General features: G+C 35.2%; 1 protein-coding gene across 1 annotated transcript in view; it reads left to right on the forward strand.

Moving 5' to 3' along the window:
- The window catches only part of RALYL (RALY RNA binding protein like), a 248,343-nt gene that overhangs the window by 154,749 nt on the left and 66,824 nt on the right, over nucleotides 1-26,770 (forward strand). The gene's annotated exons all lie outside the window — the stretch shown is intronic.

A 26,770-nucleotide genomic window follows, 5' to 3' on the forward strand; every position in this document is an offset into this window, starting at 1 on the left:
GTTGCTGAACTAAAAACCAAATAAAATACGTACTAGCTGTTTGTAAAATGTGATCACTGCCTTAAGAGGCAGAAACATATATTAAGACTGTGTTTTTGATATAGTAATTACACATTGGCATTTCCATTGGATGCCATTTTGTATCCTCCATTTTTGATCAAGAATTTATTTTAAAGATGAACTCACACCTGTTGCCAATATGAATCTAAACTTATTATGGTATTTTCCCTTATTATGATGTACCCTAAAACAAAATACTTTTCAGGTATTAAGGTATGTTTGTCTACAAATTCCTCTCATGATAACAGSAAATCTCTCTCAAGTTTTTTGCCGTTGTCCCCACATGCATGTTACTACTTTCTGGCAGCTTTCTAGGAATAACCTTGTGCAGTATCAAAGCCCCCAGCAATGAATATTTTGCTGCATAAATAATTTGTGATGTATCCCACATACTGTGTTGCAGCTTTTGTACAGCTGATGAAGATGAGAAAGAAAACTTTTCTTTCAGTGATTCTTTAGTGATTAGATGGATGAMCAGTGAGTGAAGAGCATGTAGGTACCAATTCCTTCTGTAACAGTTTGAAAGTAATCATGCAGATGCAGTGATTTGTAATTTTGGATAAAATCTAACATAAAAAGCTTTCTGAGCGTTCCTGCACAAACCATTGTGTATGTTACGGATATTTCATATGAAGCTTTAGTAAATCTTGATTGTCCCAGACAAACTATTGTAAATACATTTGTTCAAAATGAACCTACTTTGKCTCTTTTCGATTTCTGACCAAAAAACCAAAATATTTTCCTGCCATTCACACACATTTAGCTTACATTTGACCAAAAATGTCCTGATAATMAATTATTTGCAGTCTACAGAGGTATGAATATTAATAAATATTTTTAATAATGTATCTCCTGTGAGAATAGTCCCTTCAATGATTAATTGAAAATTATTTTTTTCTAAATTAATTTTATGATAACAATGCTAGTGAGATCTTGAGAGCAAATACTATTTATTTTGCATTCACTTCTTATAATAAGTGGGATTCATATCAGAATATAGATCAGATCAGAAAAGATCAAGGTCTCTTTAAAGAATGAAGAAGGAGAAAATCTCATGAAATCCAAACTCTGTCTGGTGGACCTGCCTATGCTATATTAACCTCCATGTTATAATTATTTATGTAGCCAACATGAAATTTAATTTCTTTCTTCTTCCTCATCAAAATAAACTTGCATGAGTATTTACCTTTCTCTTAACTTCACCTGAATACCTATGCACATTATTACTTCTATCTCAGAATGTCTAGCAGAATTTAGTTTTCAAAATATTTATTTAGTAAACATTCTGTTACTAACATTAGAGAACATGTTAACTTTTGAATTTGAAACCTACTTGTACAGAATGTRCCCTACATATTCAAGCAAAAAAGATCTGTTAAAGAATTATCTATATTTTATGCTATGGTGAGCTACTGTTTACTTGTCATGGTAGCTCATATAGGCAGCTTGAAGCATTTTAGCAKTCTACAAAACGTTTGTTTTTCAAAAGTTGTAGGTATATAAACAGAAGTGCAGCTACCTGGAAAAAAGAAGAGTGTAAATATAACTGAGATGACAAGAAGGCTTACAGTTTTTGCMGAAGTCTACATTTCCTTTATGTAATGTTCTTCCTGCCAGAAATTATAACCAAAAGTACGATGAACAAGTGCTTTATGCTGAGAATTTAAAAGGAAAGGGAATTGCCTGATATATTTCATTTCTCGTTATAACATATTTCTAACTTGCATAATGCAGCTAAAAATAATGTGATATTCTGTGTATAGTTAAGTTACATGTAAGTAATATACACTAGCCATTGCTGTCTGTGAAATTTAKTATATAGATCAGGGAGCAGAAGGGAAAAATGACCAATGACAATTTGTCACATAAAGTCTGATGAAATTCAGTTCTAGAAAGCAGGATTTTAACAGCATTTTGTGCCTTTGAACATCTTCTCTAGGTGTGTTATTGATTACTTTTATGTGATTCTAAGATTTTTTGGTCATGGAATACTAAAATCAGTAGCAAAATTTACATTGACTGAAAAAGTGTTGAAACAAGATTTATTGTTAAGGAAAGAGGGACAATGTTATCCTACACACCGTCTACAGAAAGCAGCCGTGTAACATACCCCAGGAGCACTTTCTTCAGGATTCAACTCTGACTTGAAGGGAATGTCTTACAAGTCATTGCCCATTAATTTAGTTTCTTCAGTCATTTGATTGATGTCTCCACTGAAAGTGCCATAAAAATGTAGAGTTGAAATAAACAGCTGTCATCATTACCTGCAAGTTAGCACACAGTCATTAATTATCAATATTTTAAAGTTTTTAGAGACCTGGATGTTGCACCATCAAAAAAAAATATTTTAGACCTGCAGGAGATCTATATTTCCTACCTGTGGCTTAAAAAAAAAAATTGTTGGTCTACCTCTCAAGTAAACAGTCTCTCTGATGTTATTGTAGATGCACAATCAAATAATATTTTGGCCCCCTCTAGATAGTCCAGGTTTCCTACATGYGACTTTCAGAAAAGGCCAGCATCTACCTTGCATGTAAACACTTTCYACTTTATTTTTATTCATAGATGTAGATATAAATACATGCAGGACACAAAGCTGATATTTAAACTGACTACTGATGTTATTTCTGCCCAGAATCTAGGTTAGGTGGAACCTTGTAATGGGTCCCATCCAAGTCCCATGCTCAAGTTTCCCCCACGAAAAGCAGTCTAGCTACAGGCAGAAATGAGCTGAGTTTCTTCCCAGMACAGAGGTGGACTATCGTCAGGAAGACACCTACAAATGTGCGCTCAGAAGCACACCCGGATCCTTTATTTTAGATGCCACGTTTTTCTCATGGACAGCAGCAGAAGCAGAGCTGGATTTAGGTGTTTGGCAGAGAACTTATTTCATTATAGAAAAGAATTAATGAATTAACAGTATATTAAAAAATGTTATAGCTTAGGCAGTCCTTCTTAGGAAGTTATATAGTCTGGCCCTTAAGAATGGATTATATGAGGTAATGACTCTTTTTAAGAAGCATCAGTTGTTTTGAGGCATTGTCTACTTCTTTGAAAATCTGTCCTCCAATTTCATCTTTCTTCATTCATCTGAAGAAAATAAATAAATAAATATGCACCCCCCCCCCACACAAACACAACTGGCAAGACAGTTTTGTATGTCTTTTTTATCAGAAGGGCATTGAAAAACAGCAGAAATGTGGGGAGTGGGGGGGTGTATGTGTTTTAATTCTCTCTATCTTGAACAGCCAACAGCCAAATCAGTTTAAAACGCATTTAGTAAAGGATTTTTTTTTTTTCTAACCACATATTTGGCTATGCTTCAAGAAAATGAAAATTATGCAGCCAATTTATAATTCTTGTTATAGGAGATTTTTTTAAGGGAAGATATAACCCATCTGAATATAGTCACACTACTCACTGGTATATTATAAATTTTCTAAACATCAATTATTCAGAAACATTAGGACAKTAAAGTAATTTAACACTTCATGTGACAATGTGCACAAATGTAGTACTCTGAGGTCTAGAAAACATAAGATGAGAAGAAAAGTGTTTGTGACAGGGTTCATGGCTGTATTAAAGTTCAAAAGATTTATTGTCATTGTATCATGATGAAGATTTTTAAAAAGATTATTTAGTGTTTTTCTAATGGATTCAAATGACGGTACTGACCTTTCCCTCAATTTAATGCTGTCATGGTGTTGTTGGTGTGATATATCGAAGGATTTGTCCAATGATAAGTGAAAGTTATATATATTAGAGAAATTTATGTGCTATGCTTATTAACTGGTTAAAAGTAACACAAGTAAGAATAATATAAGTCATTAAAATGTTCTGTAGTCAAATGCAGAGCTATAGGCTGTATAAACAGAATGTTGTGCCAGGCTACAATCCCTATATTTGAGTYGGAACTCTTAATTATCAAAGGTAATAATAGAGCAAGCTAATTAAAAATAAGCTTCAAAGACAAAGGAAATCTTGTGTTATATCTCTTGAATTGCAACATTCAGAACWTTTCTGTAACTCTGTATAAGATATAGGCCACATACCTCAAGTGTGCTTTTATTTTACTCTCTTAGTAACAACATGCTTCTATTTATAGTTTTTTAACATAACATTTCTTTGTCACTTATTTCTTCAAAACTRCTCTGCATAATTAATTTCTATTTGATCTTTATGCACTAATTTACATTTCTTGCTCTGTGTCTTTCAATAAGTATGTCKGGTATAGGTAAAAAAGAGAAAATGACAGGGAGGAGAGCATATGAACTCAGATTGGTTGTTCCATATTGAAAACATTATTGTCTTGTGGCCAGTAGCTTTCARTTTGGAGAAGTAACAATCAAATCTCTTCTTGACTTTGTAAAAAGAGGATTGAATCCAGCTTTGGAAAGAAGAAACATAGTAGCCCTAATTTTGCCTTGCAAGGAAATCACATGCTTGCAGCTGGATAAATGTCCTCACTGAATGGATTTTGCAGTAATTCTTTCTCCCTTGTTTAAATTCTGTTTATTGAGKTTTTTTTTCCTCTCTCTCTCTAGCATAGAAAAAAAGTTCACAAAACTTGTAACAGTACAAGCTGACCTAATGAAAGGTTATAAATCTGTGTTACTTCTACTATGTTTCTCTTTGGAAAGAGCTTTGCCTACCAGGACTAGGGATCTTCTCTCTGAAATACAATTCAAGCAGCTGGAAACTCAGCAGGTTACACTGAAACTAGTAATATTAAAAATAGTTATAGCTCCTATATGTCTTTCCATAATTTTAATTAATTTCCCCAGTGGAACTATATCAAAGCKACTTCAGTAATTCAGGTGATATATATATCTATGGCCTAAGAAAGTTGCATTCTGAAGGGATTCATTAATTATGGAGCATAACTTCATCAGTTTTTCCTGATGTGCAATCATCCTGCTATTTATCATACTCTTAATTTTATGGCGTGTTAGGCAGATACACAGTCTTTAAAAGTGTAAGTCTAATTAATGCTTCCTAATTTCATCACTACACATGAATTAGTCCTTCTTAACCTTTCTTTCGTTATCAATGCACTGATATTGTTCAGGTGTAGTACCTAACAAGCTTTCTTTTTTCTTTTTTCTTTTTTCTTTTTTCTTTTTTTTTCCTCTTGACATACAATTTGTAGCCTTATCTTGTGATGTATAACTACTGCCAAGGTCTTTAAATAAAACATGAGACTGCAGTCTCATGAAAAAAGACCATACAAGAAGGCATGCAGGTCACACCTGTTTCATTTCCACAGCTGTAAAATTTGATTTGTCACAAAGCTAATTATTTTCATCATTGAATCTACTCAGTCTAGTTAGGAAAGTAGAGAGTATTAAACAAGGACATTGATGTGTCTAAGTGAAAGAGTAATTAGCTTGATGCATGTTTTAATCAAAACTGAATGCATGTAGCCTTTACCAGATATTACTTCTGCTCATGCACAGAAGAAATATTTCTTCAACAATTTTAATTTTGAACTCCTTGAAGAAATGTAATTTTGGTGCTTACCACAATACTGATARGTATGCCCACTAAATTTATCACTGAAATATAACTGTGAGCTCCCTGGATTTACAACTACAAGTCTCTGTGACAGATCATARAACTGTCAGGTCCTGGATACATGTGAAGCTGATAATGAGCGTCACTGCAGCTGTCCTGTTAAGCACATCAGCATTAGCCAGAAAGGAAATGCACATAACCACAACCYACATAAGCACAATTTGATCCTTCCCTTTTTGTAAAAAAACAGAYGTAGGTAACCTTAAACTCTTAAAAATGTAAAGTATGAAATTGCTGCAGCTAATTGGGAAAGTTCTCTGAAATCTGTATGCAGTRCTTAGCATTGAACTGGTTAGCACCAGACTGATAACAAACGAACACCTAGGACACGATAAACAATTGAAATTTGAGCAAAATTGCTGGGGATAGCTTAAAGAAAGAAAAAAAAAAATTCCCATACTTTAAAATTTTATATGAATTTCGAAACAGTTCAAAAGAAATTATACATGATTTTTAAAGCAATGGTCATAATTGTGTGTAATGAAAAATAAGATCAGTAATATTCTTCTAATTATTTATATTTCAACATGAATTGAACTATAAAATATACATAAACATTCRTGTTTAATGGCTGATTTACTATCCTATTTGTACTATTTCTGTTTGCACTGCCTGGTGCAGTGAATATATTAATCCCTCTATATCAGAACTAAGCTGATTGCTAGCTAGGATTTAAGAAGATATTCCCTTTGTAGAAGATACGTGCTGGCAGTRTTTATCATCAAAAGCCATGTGTAAGGTGTTTGTCATGGACTATGTGCTTCCAAGGTTACACAATTTTTCCCATTTAAACATAGTCACCTATCATAAACACACTCAGTGTATAAGATAAATTTTCTGTCAAACATCTAAGTAGAAATGCATATATAATCTCCCTGAAAAACACACTCCATGTATGGAATTCAAATGTAAAAGTTCTGAGAACCAAAAGTTTTCTAGGAAACTTTGAAGATTTCCATGGGGAATCCTTTGCTGGGATAAGATTGACTCCATTTCAAGAATAAAGCATATTACCAATGTTTGAAGATAGGTGCTCTAGGTCAGGTGTAATTTTATCAGAGACAGAGTGTCCTTCATCTGAGACAAGGAATTTGCCATACATCTGTCCTTGAAGACTATAAGAAAAGCCCTTCTTTGCTATGATGAGGYTCCATCCWTGGAGATGTTCAAAATCCAACAGGGGACAGCCCTGGGCAACCTGCTTTAGGTGACCCTACTCGAGTAAAGGGGTTGGACCAGATGATCTCCAGAGGTGCCTCCCAAACCCAGCTACTCAGTGATTCTGTAATCCGATACTCTTGAGAAACTCATAACACCATTGGGTAAGTACTGAGTGAGATATGAAGGAGGAAAGGAAAGGAAAGGATGAGAAGAGTCTTGAAACAGAGAACACCTACAAACCACAGTATATCTGTCACATAATAAATGAGCTGGCAGAAGGGTAATTTCTGTTACCAGTTCACAATTGGGAGTTGGCAGTCACTCCTCAGTACCCCGCACATCCTTCATTTTCCTTTGAGGTCTGTTTTAGGCAATGTTATGTTGATRGTCTCTTTAGCTCCTTCTAGCTTGCTTAATTCTACTAGCAGAGAATTAAATTATTTAGAAATAACACAGCCATTACATCAATCATACAATGCAAAACCAGGATGCTAGACGAAATCTTTTCCTGTCTGTACCATACAACAGCTATTTCTGTGATCATAAAACAAATGTCCTTTAGTATACCAACTTCTGTTGAGAGAAAGAAGTACAATAATTTTCATTAATTACCACATTAGAAATTTGAAATCAAAGATAACTGTTTTTGACTAAGCAATTAACTGTGATGTGAGTTCCTTCAGGTTATTTACGTTAGCAGGATAAATTGATGGTATAGCAAATTATTTGCCTCTTCAGTTACATTGAATTGCAAAATTAGGCTTTCCTGAGAGAAAAATCTATCAATAGAATATTTTCACGTGGTTTCAAGTTTCTCCCAGCCAATATTCATCCAGTTATTTGTTTTTAGCTTTTTCTCAAAATCATGATTTAGTAAATGAATTCTCACTATTTTTTTTTAAGGTTTTTTTTTTTTCTTGTTTTAAACCTGTGTTGGAGAAAGCTCTCTCCCACTCCATCAAAATATAGATGTTTGCTTTTGTGACATTCATCTTTGCAAATGCTGGTACTGAAGAAAACTACTGAAGTAGTAATACTCTAAGTGATTTTTTTTAATATATAAGGAAAATTGAAGCTTATATTATTCATATTGTATTTCCTTCATTATTTGCCTTTTGTAAACCAACCAAACCCAATTAGTAGTAGCAACAGCAAGAGCTTGGAGTAATACAATAGTTAAGAGGTTAAGTTTTGTCTATGGTACCATTTCTTCTACCATTATAATTAGTTTTGGATTAACCTGTGTGCCTACCTATTTCRTATTTTACATCTACAGCAACAAATGACAGTTTTGGTTCTTTAAACCTAATACTCTGTCACTAAGTGTTCCTGCTAATGGGAAGGTCTTGAGCGTGCAAACAATGAATATAACAGAAGAGAATTCATTAGTAAAAGCCTTAAYGGGGAGAATTTTGACAATTCAACTCTGCTGCTCTCCTTCATATCTTTGTCTCACTCAGAAACGTTTTGTATTAAACATACAAAAGAATTATCATCTTATGAGACATAAACTTCAAAATCATATCAACTTTCTAATGTTGTTCCATCTGATCCAAGGTAGCCTGAGTGCTTGGTACTCTCTATTTTCCATGTAAGATCTTTCTTTCATTAAATGACTCATTTAAGTCATCTTTTTCATTAAATATCCCTCTRAAGACTAATTAAGTCAGGTCGGTATGACTGCAGGAAACTTCCTCCAGGAACTGTTCTGTTCAAAATATCCTATTTTTGATTCTTTAGTCATACTTGTAGATACAACTATAACTTTTAAAAATAATCATTTTCTGCAAAAATAGTTAGACCATTTATCTTCTCCAAATTTTCTTGCATTAGTAGTAGTTTTATTGTTGACAGTTGAAAATAAGTGTTCACTCAGATAAACTTATTTTAGAGAGATAACAGACATGATTTACTTACATCATCTTAACTTTAATTTTCTTTATATTGAATATGAATCATAGAAATGGATAAAAATCTGCCACATTCATGCTTAGGGTAACATTCATAAGAGCAGCCACAAGATATGAGATAATTAATTAACATGTAAAGATTTTTCCAGTAAAATTAAGAAAACAAATTAATACAAACTGAGTCTAGATAAGAATACATTTGTACAGATCTTAAATACATTATAATTGTTATATAAAAAGTAAAATATGCAATTATTTAATGTATTTATGCAACTGTATTGAAATCTTAGTAACTTCAGTAGCACTATGTTCAAGATTAGAGTAGGAAATTATACATTACTACCAGAAGGTTACAGGCCAATATCTAGATTTTTGACCTCTCTCTTACGACAACATAGAACATATTTGTTTTGTGGTGTCCATGGTTTTATCTTATAGTCTATTAAAAGGAGAACAGATTTCAAATGGGCTAAGTCATAGCACAAGTGGTATCTCTGCAGTCAGGAGGATTATGTATAATGCTCAGTCTAAATGTGATGCAGGTGAGACTGGCAGGATTGAGCACAGTGCCTAAGTGTGAAAAGGTGACATTTAGAAAAAAGGTGATAGTGATCAAATGTATTGTTTATTAATGATTGTCCACTAAGCTCAGAGCTGTAAAATCCACACTAAAATCACTTGTTTACAAATTAAAATAACACGTGCTTTTAGTATTTATGTTGTTGGGGATTTTGAGGGAGCGTGGRCAAGTGAGGGAGTGTATGAAATATCCCCTATCATAGCAAGAAGTTGTATTGATCATTTATAGTCCCTATATTTGACCAACTTGTGGACTATTCAGTGGTGGTTTTACACAGAATTACCACTGTAAAGGTGATGCCAAACTAGATTCCTCAGCTAATTGATTGGCTATTGTATCGCATAAAGGTTTCCTGTAAACAGGATGGGATGCCGTGTTAGTGTCTATACTGATCTGATATCATCTCCACTGGGAGAGACAGGAGACAATACTGAGAAGATCCTTATGAGGTTGCTAAGTGATAAATTGCATAAAAATCGTTCACATTTTACAGTCTAGGCAGATCCAGCAATATAGTTCAACGAACAGAAGCTGAAGTGAAACCTGATTTCTTTTTATGAATGGGAGGCAGAAACAAGGAGTAAGCTGTGATTCTGACAGACCCTCAGAGTTGCTGGACATATGTGGTAATGACTGAAGAGGCTCAAAGAAGGTGGAGACAATTTATCTCAGGGTAGAGAGACCCAAAAAGGAATTATACCTTTTGAGAGACTCTGAAGAAAATGACAGTTTACAAAGGTGTTCTCTTCACCAGATTTTGTATTAAATAGTGCAACAATCCATTGTCATTGCTTTATTAAAGTTACTGTGTAAGCAGTGTACGAACTAAAAGATTATCAGTTAAATAATACAAATGCAGAATGCAGTAGGATCTAAACAGCAGTTAATTTCACAAGGTGCCCTAGAAAGCAGTACTTTTCCCCTGTCACTCTTGTCAGTTTTGGTCCATGACATGAGTAACATAAAGTCCATCGCAGCTCAAGACAAGCCTCTGCATCATTGCAGGCTCARGGGATCATCCGTTCTCGTGGATACAGTGTGCAGATTGCTTCTGAGCACTGGGTGACTCAGTACTCCACAGACACCATTCCTACAGGTGAAGGTTTCGGGCATATTTTCAGGAAAAAACAGTGCTTATTCTCTCTTTAGGTGAATACCTCTATTTCCAGGGCTGGTACTCAGGCATCCTGGAATGTTTTTCAATACTTGTCGGGCAAGCATCTCCCCAGTCTGTTATGAGAGAAATAGCTATACATATTTGCTTATTACAATAGCTAGCATCATTTAAAGCTATAGGTGGGTTGTGGAAGATTAGCAAATATCTGTGAGCAAAGGCTAATGTGTTACTTTGATCATATAGTATATCCAGCTATGAAAAGGAGGTTGTTTTTTTTTTCCTCTTGCAAAGTGCACCTTCCTCTTCAACCTTAGATAGTACTGCGCTTTCTTAGATGTAATACAGGTTTCTGTAATGTAATTGCAACCGTGAAAAAAAATATGTTATCAGTAGTACGTATCAGTTGGAACAAAAAGAGAACTGTGACAGGACTGTCCTAACCTTTCATGGATCTTATTATAAGGTAACGGTAGATATCTTCTGCTCAATGCAGGATACAAGTGTTGCATATTGCTTCCACAATATGTTTTTTTTTCTCCATACTCCCATACATATGAAATGTTATTTCAGAATTTATCTACTAATTAATGTTATAGGTAAAGTAAAAAATATGTACAGGATGGAATTTAGAGACTCTTGCTGTTAAAATGGTAAAAGTAATTTCTGTCAGCAGCAAGCTGTTCATGATTAGAAGGGAAAGAGTAAATGAGAGAATAAATCAGGTTCCTAATTGGTTAAATTTGGTACATCTGTTCAGAGAACTTATTTAACTGTATTTCTTTTCCTTTTTAATTTCTCGTTCACAGGGTCTTCTTATAATAGTGTTCACAGGGTCTTCCTATAATAGTGTTTCTGCTGTGTTTTCAAATGGTAGATAGACTCATACATGTCATATGTTAGTCTTGATGTACACGTAAAGGCCAGCATTTAACTGAAGACTTCACTTTCATGAGTTTTTCTTCAGCAACTTCCCTGAARAAAGATAATGAAGGTCTTACTTTGAGTTCTAGTTAAAATGTCACAAAACATAAAATGCTGTTTCAAGAAGTGATATCTACATGAAAAATTCAAAGAACCTGCATAGAAAGATAGACTACTCATTGTTATTCATTAAACTCCTAATCTAAGTTGCCATTTTGCTCCCAGACTGTTTACTAATTTTACTGTTTTCTGAAATCCATTATTGGTTCAATAATAAATGAAAAGTAAAGCAAGTAAAAGCAATAATCTATTTCCTATCAGTGGAGTTAGAACTGAAAGAAAGAAATCTGGATTTTGGTTACATTTTCTTTGCTGTGGGAAAATCTAAATTGAAAAAGCACAAAATATATTAACCTAGTCAAGCAGCTGGCCATGGCCGAATGAATAAAGGCCACATGTCACTTGGTGTATATATCTCAGGAGCTGAAGAAAAATGAATGTGAAACTGTTGGATGCTCCACAGGCATTCTTCTCACTCCCAGTACAAATGGACTGGAAACTGGGCTAGATAGCCAGGCTTCAGCTGCCAGCCTCACCCTCCCTTGCTCTCCACCAGAGCTGGCTCTGAACTACCTACCAGCTGCATGATGCTCACTGCAGACATATCCCTGGAACAAGAGCCACCTTGAATTTTTCACAGATCTATGTGGACCGTGTCTACACTAACAGAAAGTAATGGGCATAGTAATCAATTTCATTTGTAATAATCAAATTATTGCCTATCATTTTCCAATTTCAGGGAGCCTCAAAGGAGAAAGTGAAGGGAGAGGGGGAGAGGGCAGTTCTTTTGGAAGTAATTAGTAATTAACAGATAAATATACTTTGAAAAATAAACTTTAGGTTTCTCAGCGGATGAAGCCATTGGGGCTTCACCAAAAATTATTTTTAGTGTTGGCAGAGTTACAGCCTGGTTATAGAGAGAGAAATCTGATGTTATTTTTAGTTGAAACAGCTTACAATTTCATGTCTTGATTTTCCATTGTAACTCAGGTATGGCAATTTCTGTAAAAGGAAGCTGCGTCTGTTGTTGATCTATGAGAAACATATTTTTACTACAGAGCTATATCATGCTAATATTTCATGCCATAACCATATCAAGCCAATATTTCAGTTAGCACTGGAGAAACCTGTATCAGACGTTCCTGTTTTTCTGGATGAGCTATCTCCTGCTGTGACATGGCATGGTAACACTGGGCACAGCAGGCGCTAGGGCATCACGTGAGGTCAGGATGAACGATGGCAGCTCCTCGACTGAGCTGCCTCAAGTCCCCGTGGCTAAAATGTTTGTGCTCCAAAATGGACAYTCACAGTGGACTATGAAAGGTGGAGTCACTTAAACCTCTGCTTGCTGGATCTCCACTGTATTTGCTGCTGGTGAATTGTTTATTTTGATGTGGAATAACAAATGTGAAAGCTCGTGGCCCAATACAACCTTGCTTATGATTGCCTTGGATACAGCTGTTCACAGGCTACACTGTCGAGTGTGTTCACACTATGGACTGACTTGTTACCAGAGCTCAGCTTTTATATACCTATTTATCAGAAAAGACCAAATTTTCAGAAGTGATTAGCTTACAGCAAGTCAAGTTCTTGGGAAGCAAAGGATGTGAGGGATGCTGACTTCTGCAAGTGTGTTTGTTAAACAAAAAAGGGGAGAAAAATAAATTTTGAAAGCAAATAAAAGCTGAGCTTGTCTCAAAACGTAGGTGGTTCTGTTCTAGGGGGGGGAATATAGGAAGGGGCAGTGTGAAGGTTTAATACTGTCATATAAATTGATGATACTTAGATTAATGAGTAGAAGAATTCTTTCCAAAATCCAGCTTTTGGCTGTGTTACCCAATGGTTGACAGTGCTACATCTTCCTCTTTTCTGGTTCCATTAGCAGCTTTAACTTTGCAAGTTTCCTGTACAGTTCATATTGCTGAATAAAATGATAGTTGTTGAAATTATTTATCAGTGAACTTAATATACCCTATAAAAAGCAGAATTAAAGCTTTTATTGCTTTCTATAAAAATATATTGTATATTTAACTTAGATTAAACTTAAAAATGAGGTGTCAAGGAACATTTTCTTGGACATATCACCAAAGTGAGTATTTGATTTTTAGCTAGATCCTTTTTGCTGCTGGGATGCCATGACAGAACAACAGAAGTGAATACATGAGCAAAAAACCTGAGATTCATGTCTTTCCGAATATCATCCTATATCAAAAGGCACGTTCACATTTAGTTTTTAGTAAATTTGGTACAACAAAAGACTAATCTGGAAGATTTTTGAAATCTTTGTTTTGTCCTTAGCACTCGTACTATTCTGCATAAACTACAATCTGCAGAACTACAAAATGTTACTAAATATAAATCTTAGGTTTAAGATATCAATATCTAATATATATTTGTATAATAAATATATTTACATTTTAAAACTTGGGATGTTCAAGTATTTTTTTTAGCTCTTTAATTTCAGTTTCCAAATTTCCTCTTACTCTATGTTAATAAGAATGATTTGCAAACAGATGACATAGAAATATTATTTTAGTATGGTAACTTTCAATTGCTTTTTATTTTTTGTATGCTGATCACTTTTTTTGGTCTCAACTTAAAAAGAATTTAAAAAGATTGTATTCAGCTAGAGATTAGATAGCTAGAACCTTCCTTAGACCAGAAAAACTTGAAACTTGGCTATCTGTATGAGGGAGGTTTTGCATATGCAAATACTCCCACAGTTGGTTCTGTTGATAATACATGAAAAATATGTTCAGGTATTTGCAAATGCAAAATTACTTGCATGCACCAGAAAACTCAGTCGTGCTCCACTGTGAAAATCAAGACCTCAGTTTTGTCCTTAGAGTCCTAGAGGATGTCTGTACCATGCTAGATAATTTCTGCATCCACACTGCTGTAATATGCTGTCACACATGCTGGAAAACTTTTCACGGGCAGCCCGCAGACTTGTATGTGAGCTGCCTATGAAGCAGCCAGAGGGAGAGGCAAAAGTAAAGCAGGATGTATCCTGCTTGAACGTGATGAAACCTGAATGGAGTATTTATGTTCTTAATGGGCCAGTCTTAATTTACATGTCCTCCTGTTCCCGGTCTGCTATACGACAGGCTGCCCCTCTCCCTGTCAGCCGAAGTCTGCGCCAGTAAGGGCAGCAATCCCTGCAGGGCTTGCCCCTTGCTCCTTGCTGGCCAGCAGAAAAAACGTGCGGCGCATCATCCGTTGCGACAAACCTCATCAGCACCAGGGCAGTGTATCCTGAAGAACCTACTGAACCCRAAGGGAATCGCTGGTATTTGCAAGTGGATTTTGTTGTCTTTTGGGGATGATTCCTTATACTCAGCTGTATTATTGGCCTGTTGAAAACCGTAACAACTATTAAAGAAAGAAAACACGAGCTGTAATTTTGAGAGTACAAGCAGCACGTGCAGCYAGACTAATTCTGCTGTGCGATAATTTGTGGGTATGTTTATCGTAGACACCTTGAAGAGAGGAATATATAATTTTTCAATATCTGAGCAGCACTTGGGGAACGGTGATCCCACAAGTGCATTAGATTTTCGTTTGTAGAGGTGTCAAGAATTAAACTAATTTGAATGTAAGTAAAACCAAGATGGTTACTTGCTAGAGATAGAACGACAGTTAGGGCATACCCAATTTCCAGGCGAACCTAAATGAATAACTGCACCAATACAAAGCATGAAGCTACTCCAGGCAGTGACTCATTCCTCCCACTTCAGAACTTGGAAATATCTTGAAGTGAGCACTGTGTTTCTGATGCTTGATCTTGGCAGGCAACCACTTCTAGTAGTTGAAATTGAGAGAGGATTTCCATCGTGTAGTTCATGATTTCTTTATATTATTAGTCTCAGGCTTTGAAACTCTTTAAACAGTGAAACAAAGGCTTCCAGGGAGCAACACACAGTAGAGGAAACAATGTGTACACAAAGAGGGGTTAATTGCCATTTTTGATCCTGGAGCCACTGCGATAATATATTAACTCAGTATCCAGTGGATAGAATCAAATGGAGAGAGGAACACATTTACTACAGTTTATTATTTCACAGTGTTATTTTCATTTCTTTGTGRATTACTGCACAAAAGGAAACCAAGCTGGGGATAAGGAGCAGTTACAGCTAAGATGGCAACGTGGTCCTGTGTGGGATACCGAAAGGACAATAAAAACAACAGTCTCATGCGCTCGAACACACCSTTCTCTATATAACACGTCCCCCCCTCCCCCCACCATAGATACATTAACATTACAGAGCCAGCTGGAACTTCCTATTTTCTCTTTTGGAACACTTTCATTATATATGCTTTTTTTTTCCTTTTTTCCTAAAATAAGGCAGTGTAGGTTAACAGCATCCATGAAGTGCTGAATGAGCAAAAGGCCATACTGTTCTTACCTTTTAGTCTCCTGCATTCGTATTTAGGTTCAAAAATATTATTAAGCAATACAGATGATTGAACTGTGATTTGAAGCTTGCACTAACACTGAAAGCTAGCAAAATCTCATCCAAAGTTGTCTCCTTTATGAAATGAGCATTACTTTTCCATTTCTTTTTTTCTTTTCCATTTCTTTTTTTCTTTTTTTTTTTTTTTCTATTTGGACCGAATTATTAAGGAAATAGGTACAAATATTTTTAAATAGAGAATTATAAATACTAAGATTGATAGGCAGTGTTGAGTATTATGGGAAAAAATAGTAATGTTAAGATMACTACAGAGTGCAGGTACTCACAGTTAGCTCCTGGGAGTCAGGCTAATGCATATCATTACTGTGGATGCCAGGACAGCATAAGTATTTTTAGTATTTAGTTACTGTATCTGTGGCCATGCTTTTGAGCTTAAAATATGTCATGATGTTAACAGCAGTGTCTGATAARGATCTGAACATTAGGAAGTGAAAGGTTATGAGACAGTGAGCCAAAGCAATACTATATCAAGTCACATTCATTTTTATTCAGAAGGCTTACTCAGCTCAGCACTTTTATTTGGTCTTCTACCGTTGTTGCAATGCAAACTTTAGAGATCTTCATTTAGACTAAAAAGAATTAAAGTAACCCTAAGGCTTTAAAAAGTCTGCCCATATCTTTTCCTTGCTCTCACTTCCTCATTTTAAATGACAGGCACAAGATTAGTGGTTTATGCAGTATGTCCAAAAGATTAATGTTTCCTAGTGAGCTTAGGGAACTACTTTGTTTGATCAGCCAGYGGAATTTCTCATTGCAATGTGGAAAAGCGAAAAAAAAAATCTAATTGCTCTAAAAGCTGAAGGTACTGAGGTTTCAGATAGGTCTAATGCCACTGGTCTTCCTTTCAACAGTAATGATAGATAACAATTTCAGATAGAAAACTTCTGASGCTTTTGTTTTGTTTGCTATATGAGAGCTATTGACTCCAACATCCACTTCAGCAACAATAATTTCACTCCAGGTTCATGAATTCAGTGTTTCCTTGCAATTTTCTGTTTACRGAAAATCTACGACAAAGATGAATTACAGAACCTAACAAAATTTATGCCAGTCAAAAATACATGTTTATATTGTGAAAATGATCATTCACAAGTATGCATAAACGAATATATAGAATGTAAAAGGAAAACACAGAAGCATGAGGCAGAGGTTAGCAACCTGGCTGTATATTTTAATCTAAGAGGAGATCAGTTTTTACTTCATGAGCAAGCTACACAGGAAACATTACAACTTCCAGAGATGCTGTGCAAAGATAAGGATTCTGGACCTCTTACAGGAATCTGATATAACCCCCTAAAACTTTCAAGGCAGAGAATGGTCTATGGTTGKTTATTCTTTTGTCTAGCTCTATATAGGTCCTATGTTAATTGAAGGAGATTAGTTTCTAAAGCCTTTTCACAAACATYTGCTTTACACATATGTGTGATTTGCTCAAAATTGATACATATTCTGAAGAAATAGACTGATAAATTTTATATGCCCACATATTTCTGGAGAAAAGGATTAAGTAAGAGTGTACGAGCTCTTGTTTCCTGCAATACCTGGCCAAAATGACATTTCTTCGCAGATAAAAGAGATCAATTATCTCTTTTACAAAGCTAAAGACAACAGAGAATGCTACTGGGAAGTGTAGAAGAATGTAGATCCAGTCAGTATAGGAGCTTAGTGAATGAGCAGTTTGAGAGCTATACTAGCACTGAGTATTAATATACAGGGTAATTTCTTTCTTTCTTTTTGATTAAATTGGAAAATGTTTTATGTGGTCTTTTTTTGTAACACTTTTGATATTCAGACTAGATTTAAATGAGTTTCAAAATAAGTACTTTATTTCTTAAATGTTTTTTAGTAACCTATAACAATTTTTTTAGTGATTCAAAGTGTACATATGTTAATATCATCAATAATATGAAATACAGCCTAAACTATGCACCAGAGAACCTTTACAGCAGGAAATAAAGTATATCTTCATGCAAGACCAAATCTAAATCTACAGAACTAAACAGCAAAAGTCAAATAAATTACYGTGAGAGGAATGATGTTTTATGTTTCAAGAAAGGATCTCTACTGTCATTCCCATGATTTTGGTTGTTACTGATAGGTAAGAAGAACAGTGGCTGAAAAGGGGGTTTAGGGGATGGAGGGAGCTGGGATTGTGAGGTCAACATAGGGCTTTTCTCTTATTGAAAAACACAATTTTTGTTCAAAAAATACCAATATGATATATTAGTAATAATAATAGAATGAATGTACATTTATGTAGCTAGCAAGGCTATTCAGAATTGTAGTSTGATTTCCAGTACTAACAAAATCGGTATAGAAAGAAAGATAAAAAAAACCTCATGTATTAGAGCTTAAGCTAATCCTGAATTAGGAAGAGAAATCCATTTTAGGAAGAGAATCATGTTGAGTTGATAAGAGAATAGAGAGAAAATAATCTTACATTTAACTAGCCTGAAGTTCTTRCATCTCTTTCAGAAGCATATGAGGCAGCTGAAGACAGAAAACTAGAGTAGATGAACCATCAGTCTRACAAGATATTGCATGTATACGGCTAGAACCTAAATGTTACTTATACAGAAATAATTTGTTTGTAAATCACCTCCATGATAATGTTCTCTCCTTGTGTCAAATTTCGATGGAATTATTTCCTCCTCTGCTGTCGTTTTATTCAACTTTGAATTGTTAAAAAAAATCATAGATTTTAGGTTAGTGAGTGTCAAAAGGCATTTTCCTTTATAATACTGCTATATAATACTAATACTGCTTTATAATACTAATATGGTGATAGTGTTAGAAAAGAGGAAATATTTAATTATTACCTTAAAAAAATGAGCTAATTCTGTGACAGTCTATAACATCTTTTGYAATGGTCATGTTACAAAGAAAAAACTTGTTAGAATCCTAGTATGTGATATTTGAGATATAAATTTYCACATAGTTCGTACTGAAAAAAGTTACTGTGTTTGAGAGGAAATGCTTGGCAAATATTATTAGATCGTAAAAGTCAATACAATCGCACAGAATCACAGAATGACTGAGGTTGAAGATGATCTGAAGATCATCTAGTCCAAACTCCCTGCTCAAGCAGAGTCACCTAAAGCATGTATTTTCTAAAGTGTATTTGGAGCTTGAAAAAAAGCTCTTTTCTATAGAGCCTCTAATCTAGATAAGCATACTATATGAAGATTATGGGCAAAAATAGAGTATACAGAAAGGAGAATTAAACTGCTGAAAGTAGTTGAAAATCCTCACAGCTTGACCGCTTYATTTGTTGCAGAGGAGGGGTTCTGTTAAAGTGAAGCAGGACCATGATGAATGTTTAGATCACTATGAAGAGAAGGATGGTGAAATACAGAGGAAGGATTTCAGGAAAATGAATGAGAATAAAATCAGACATATTTCTGGGAGGAACAGTAGTGGAAATTGGTAGGATTGCACCTGGGAACAGAAAGGCCCATTCCTAGCTCTTCCCTGATTCCTGTGAGCTGCAGACTTCATTTTTCAGAACTCTGTGCAATCCACAAAGTAATTCCTCTCCGATTCATAGTTAGCTTAGATGAAAGCCTCTAGCATGTGGGAATATTCTCAATGTCAGACCTGCCCTTGAAGCTTTTGACAATGTAGTTTGGAGAGTGAAAAATGCATCTTCGCCTTAACGACTACAGCTGCATCAACAAACCCCTGCTGTAGAGACAAAAGGGCCAGTCTACCTGTCAAGAAGACAGGCTTTGTCCTCCTCGCTTATAACGTGTAGAAAGATAACACAACTATGTCACCAGCAAACTCACTCCTCTACAGCTRTGACACCCCTCATGTGGCTAAGGAACCAATGCAGCATGAGGAGTCCAGGCTCCTGCGGACCCTTTGCCGTGTGCCCCAGGGAGATGGAGGTACCACAGTGAGGCCCATGCAGCTGTCCAGCAGCTGGCGCAGAGCTGTGCACATTCTTCCTAAAACCAAGGTAGGCCTCTAGTGCTGCTGCAATGCCCAGAAGTGATTATTTTGAAAGAGAGGAAAGCAGCTTTGCAGAAAATKTTCCATTTGCACCTTCCAGAAAACTTAGGAAAAGTTTGCTCTTGAAAATTGAGAGGAAATATACTGGAAATGTAAACAAATTTTGTTAGACTATCCAAGAATATTGTTCACAAATGTAGAAAAAATAATGTTGATAATTTTTGTCAAAATATATCCTGGGAAAATATTTTTTGTTCATATTTGCATTAATGAAGTCAATCATCTGAACAAAGAACACTGAGAAAGACAAACGAACTGGGGCAACAASAACATTGAACTCTTCTATTCTCTACAGATTTCAACAGTCATTAAAAGCTAGTGCTTGGAGTGTGAAGCTAACTTTAGTAGACTGAAGGATTGTGGGGAAGAGAAATGAAGTATCCCACTACTAGAAAAAGGAAATCTCTRTATATTTTTTAAGGAAGAAGAAAAAAATGACTAAAGTTCAGAGCATGTTGCCTAGAATAAATTATGTTGAAAAGTGAAAGAGTTAGAATGAGGGAGTTTCATACTGTATCCCCACCATACTTTTAAAAGTCACTGCTTGAGGCTAATTGCAATGCTGAGAAGCTCAGACATCTAGTCAACATTAAGCTTTGTCTGAGTCTCATGGTAATAACTGTCTTTGGTTACCAAAGAAAAGCAGCACTGAGTTTGTTGGCTGCTGCCCTGTAATGACTATGCTTGATCTGAAAGAAGACAGGTGTTCTATTTTCTTTCTGTAAACAGCATCTTTATTGTGATCAAGAGAAGGTAAAGAAAGAAGACGCTCCTTGCACACCTCACTGTCTGAAAAAAACTACCTCAGGGACCAATTCTGTTTTTTTCATTAATGGGAGCAATGTGAAGTTACAGTGAGATCAGCGTTAGGATCATATGAAAGTCATCACTTTTTTTTTTTTTTTTTTTTTTTTGGTGGTGGGGGAGAATGGCTAAACTTATATTAAAACAGTTGTCTTGTTTTCCTGAAGATAACAGAAAGTTCCTGATGTAATTTTCTATTGCTTTCCTATATCCTTATGGCTAAATCCAAATCTTTTGCAACTGCACAACACCAGTGCAGATCTTCCACTAGAGGAACCACAAGGTAGGTGCTACGGAGGAGGAGGGAAGGGAAGAGGAGGAGGGGTTGCCATCAATTGGGTGTCATTCCCAAAGGAATGAATTCCCAAAGGATAAATTTCCAAAGGTACCACTTTATCAAGGCATGTCCTATTCTCTGTGGTGTCCCTTCCCCTACAGCTTGGCATTCCAGCCTTCCCTGCAGTGTGTCTCATGCCCTATCACAGGACTTGATATATATARGAAAAGCACTGGGAGACAAGCAGTTTGAGAGGCCTTGTCCATAACTCTGCAATCTCAGCAAAGTCCATCCTCTTCAAGAGGCCACAGAATTAGCCTTCTCCCCTTCACCAGAGAGGAGGAGCACCTTTCCGTCTGCATGCTGTGGACTGCAGCTGGTTGCATACCCAACGAGGCAAGGAAGGTCTTTCCAGTGACTGTGATGTTGCAGAGATGAGGGGGAATTGCAAARAATTACAGCAGTCAGACAAAAGTCAAGGAAGATAAATGCTCCATGTCAGCTGTAAAGCATGTCTACATTCATTCTGCAGCTAAGGGAAAGAGTTTTTTCTGCAGTACCCTGAAAGAGCTGTTCTCATGCAAGAACTACCTATGAGGGGTGTATGCCAGGGTCAGGATTTCCCTTTTTAGCTGTAGCCAGTATGCACACCAACACAGCTCTTTGGGGAACAGGAAGAGACTTTCAGACAATGCCTGACACTTTTGTCACTGAATGCTGTTCAGAATGATAGCTTACATAATCCTATAGCCTCACTTCATTGTAGCAGTATGTAATGAAAGAAGAGATGGTCGAACAAAGCAATTTCATATACTATTCAACAAGTGGCTCCTTCTGTATGAAGCATTAACAATAGCTGTCATCTTTGTGCAAAAAAAGGCTTCCAATTACTTCAGTGTTAAGAGAAATACAAATGCAGCTGAGAGCCCCACAAGTAAATTATTTTTAATACTATTATAGAAAAGGATGATGTGTGACCCAGACCTTCATTTAATCTTTTACTAGCCATGAAAGTTAATTTGACTTTGTGTTCAATTTTCTGAGAAGTTGCTTCTTTATTGCTGCACAATTTTGGCATAGAATCAAACAGAATTGAGAACTGCACTTTCTTCTCTGCTTTCTTCACATTTAAGTGCTAGTCATGGGGAAGAGGGGATGACGAACAACTGATGAAATATATGAAGAAAGAGGAAACCTATGATGTAAAAAATGTCATATGACTTCRTTAAAATTCCTTTTTTATGCAGTATAGAAGAGATTAATAGGACTGGTGAAGGGAAGAGTATAAAAGAAAGATAAATCAGCTTTAATTTCACTTATTCTCTATATAGCATGACTAGAATTTACATTCTAAATTCTCTTGATCTTTCTCTTCTGTCCCACATATTTTGGGTCATGTGAAGAAGAAGAAAATGCAGTATTTTTTCCTATATYCACATTGATCTGAATATGAATTGGATTGTACATTCATTTTGTGAATACTTCCCATAAAAACTAAATTTTAGTTACCACTTTGACACATTTCAGGGGGTTTATGCAATTGTGGCTTCTCACACTTTTATTAAAAATTAGTGTAAAGCAGAGTTGGTCTGGACATGTACAATGAAACTCTCTTTCATCTAAAATGTGAAGTCAAGAAAATGAAGTGTTTTCCAGGAAAGTCTCARTTTCTTCAACCATTCACAAGAAAGGGTGGATGAGCAGCTGAAGAAACCTTTCTTAGMTTAGCTGTTGAGGAGAGGATCACCTCTTGAGCTACAGAGTACCTTAGAGGCTTTTTATGTCTTTGTTTCTAGATTTTTTTTTTGACTGGGAGCCAGCACTCAAAGGTCGTGACCGTAACAGTTAATTAAAGGTACTTGGGACTGTTCTCTTTCATTTAAAGCAGAGTGGCCACATCTACAGTGCCAATTAGCAACAATCCCTAGCCTAGGCCAATTCTCTGCCTACATCTAGAAATTGCATGGGAAAGTACTTGTTAGCTGAGACTAAAAGCCATACTAGGAATTATTCTAACAATTTAATACAATAGACAATTGAATTTTCGTGCTTGGGAGTGGCACTGTCTAATTTTATAGCATAGATGTAGCTTGGGACCTGAGGCCAGGATTGGCGGCAGAAAGCCTAGTAGTCCCCGTATTCACAGATTGATCTAGTGACTGTCAAAGCTTTTAATTTATAGCATTTGTTTTGTTGTGAACCAAAGGAGTTGATTGGTTTTAGGGTTTTTTTTTTCCTCCCAATAAAAATTTTTAAGGTATCTGAAGGACAGATATACTGAGAAGTGCTTAAATAGCTCTAATGTGTGCAGTCAGCACTCCTCRGGTATCATTGTTAACATTGGCAAAGGTTATTTAAAGGCAACTGTACAGCTGCATACAGGCCTGGATTCTCAGATTGCTTAAGCAGCAAACCTATAAGCAAAGCCTCAAGGTTGGCTGATACAGCCTCTCTAAAAACAAGAAGTTCATGCACTGAGTCTTCCTTCTAATTAATATACTTCCTAGAGGATGGGGGGGGGGGGGAAGACTGATAGGAGAGATGTAGATAATGCTGTTTTGAGTTTCTCTTTCAGACCAATTTATTTAGTCACTGAATATAATCTGTATTCTCTCTAAATGGTTTGCATATTCATTTTTTTTTTCTTTTAAAAAGTCAAAGTTTTTTTTCCAATTAATTGTGAGGAATTTTTTGGTATAATTAGAAATAAAACACTATATTTAAAATTACATATTTTGTGTTGATGACACTTGAATGAAATCTAGTTCTCATATCTTAACCACACTTTCTGTATTAACATGAAGAGATAGTACTGAAGGTGCTTTGCTTTTAATGCAAGAAGTAATCTATTTTGATTCTGAAATCACAGAGAGCAGACTGCTGTGTTACGATGTACTGTTGTTTGTCCAATTAGTTTTATATTCATAGTGATATCTTAATATTTGGAATTTCAGTGTTGAATTTATCTTGATGTTGAACTCTAAGTGAACATTTATAGTATTTGATCAGATAAAATAATGTGAGTCCCAGTGCTGCTCCGTTCCCACATAGAGGCAACATGAATCTCTCTGTGCTTTGTCAAGTTGTCTAGTTCATATTCATGTGTAAGTGCAGTAGCTAATTTTACACCATAAGGAGTGATACTTCTCTGCATTGCTCAGAGTAGAATCATTAGTGCAGGTAAATTTCCATGCTGCAGCCAACAAATTTATCTGACACGTAGTTTATGACCTACTAAATGTAAATGTCTGCTGTGAAACTAATGATGGATGAAGCAAGAGAACAAGTTATCTCACAAGATTTCCAGTTGGGCTGGAAATAATCTATCCTGTGAAATGCTGACAAGTTCACTTCTAATCTTAGAAAATTGAAGTTGGAGTAGATAGTGCTGAAAAATAATGGGGTGAAAATCTGTTCTAACTTTTCAAACCATTTCATTCTTACATTCTTAACTTAGTACAAGGTGCTTAGGGAACAGTAAAGCTCTTCAATCAGTTTTATATTAACAGAAAAGCCCCATGTGCATGGCTTTGCTATGAAATATTTCCCATGTTAAAAAGAAATTCTAGCTATTACAGTCTGTGCAATATAGTTTAGTGTTTCCTACTCCTACCTTTAGAGATTTATTTAAGTCTGAGGGAATCTTAACTGGTTCAGAACAACTTTACAGCTGTGTTTTCTTACAACATTACTTTTCTAATAGTATTTGATTAAAATGAAATGAACATGTAAAAAAATGGCCCATAGTTTTCCATACTGAACATCTTTGTAAAAATAGGTATTGTAGACCTGCAAAAGTAGGTCTACAAGAATAAATATCAAGATAGAATAGAAGAATAATATCAAAATAGCCTTGATCTCTCCCCCAAGAATTTGAAAAAGGTTTGTAAGTCCTTTAATGCTCATATGCCTAAGAATCGTGACCTGGGTTGAAACTCTGAAAAAGAAACAGATGATAGATATGAGAAATATGTGAAGATGAATCTCACAGCCTCAGGTATTTCCCAAGAACAGATTATAAATTCCACATTTTTTTTCCTAAAATCTAACCTAGTTTTAATAGCAAATGGTGAAAGTCAATACAGTCAATGACCTTAAAGCTGACATATTAAAATATTGTGGAAAGGTCTAATTATTGAAAAGGTCACAGGATAAAATTTTTATTCCAGTTCTGTTATTTCCAGCAGCCAACGAGATTGAAGCACAGGTATTAGTATTCCTCAATGACTTTCAGCAAATGCTTGATTCTTAGTTTGTTGGGTCAGCATTAGTAGGATTTATATTCCTTTAAATAAGCGAATCATATATAAATTTTTAACAGCCATGAAACAGGAAGATTAATATATATTTAATGGAGCACTTGTTTAAAATTAAGGGCAGGAAAGCATTTCAAAGGAGAATGAAAACTGCCTCCAATATTCATCCAAACTCAGAGATGCAGTAAAATAAGAAATAATAATATTTTATGGGAAACTATGATTTAAAAGTAATACAATTATAATTTGTAAATTATAATACAATTCTAAAAGTAATACATTATAACAGAATGACTAAAATCAGATTTAATTCCAAATACTTTTATGGAAAAAAAATTATCGATAAAATATATTCTATAGGATACAGTTGTAATCAAAAACCTTTAATTTATGAGGCATGTTATCATTTTAACTAAATGTTGTTTCAATTCAAAATATCAAATTTATACTGAAGACATGTTTAAAATAATTTAAAATGTCTGAAACATGGAATTTCCAATGGAAAAAGATATTTTTCTGTTAGAAAATCTGAGGAAGATTTTAATGTTTCTSATTATTAGAAAAATCAGATAGATAGAATTTTAGGCCATTGTGCAAAATAAATTTATCTAGTCAATAATATCAGGTTTTTACTGCAGCTTTTGATGTCAAGAATAGTTCAAAGAAAAATATCTGGGCCTTTGGCATCCCTGCACTGGACCTTGCTTCCTTATTCTGCACAGACTCTACCTCACCTTTTCTTCCATTACACTCTATTTCAGGTTAAATATAGGTTTTACCAAGACTATATGGTTCTTTGGAAAGGCTTGATCTCTAAGTGATTTGATAGCAAATGGGATCTGTTGTTCTGTCACAGTATTTTACACTGAAATAACTCTGCTGATTTTGTTGAACTTTACACTTTTATATATTAGTGAAAGCAAAGACAGCTTTCACTCAGCATCACTCAAGCAGCATCACTCAAGTGTCATGAAATTTGTTTCCTGATTAAAAATTCCTCAATTCCCTCATCAGCATGATTTCTTATAGTGTTGACTTTACAACATCCTTTTTTTTGAAAAAATGCAAACAATTTTTTAATATAGGACTGTGTTTGTAGAGACAGCTTCCTAATCTCAGGCAAGATATTCTCCACAGAGTGCCTGTGTATCTTTCTCCATTGGTGACTATCACTAACACTCAAAATGAATAGAGAAATATTTGCTGGAATGTCCTTGAGTATGATTCAAAAGGACAAAAGAACTGGAGATCCARCATGGATAATGTCTATATAAGCTTTGCATATTATTATACTTCAAGGATAAATACACAGAGAAGTTACAAATGAATTAAAAAAAAAAAAAGTATGCACAAGGTTTCTGGTGTTCTTGAGAATTATGAGTATTTATCTAAGATAAAGTATGTGTAAGAGCAGATTTTCTGTTGTCCCATAAAAATTTTAAAGACAGTTTATTTCTGTATAATCAGAACCAAAAAACAGCTTGTATTGGAAGTAGGTAATAGATACTCTTTTTTCTTTCTCTTTTTCTTTTCCCCCTTTTAAAACTTTCTGAGAAGATGG

Source organism: Rhea americana, unplaced genomic scaffold, assembly GCF_003343005.1.
Source record: "Rhea americana isolate MKP2758 unplaced genomic scaffold, rheAme1 scaffold_40, whole genome shotgun sequence".
NCBI classification, from domain to species: domain Eukaryota; kingdom Metazoa; phylum Chordata; class Aves; order Rheiformes; family Rheidae; genus Rhea; species Rhea americana.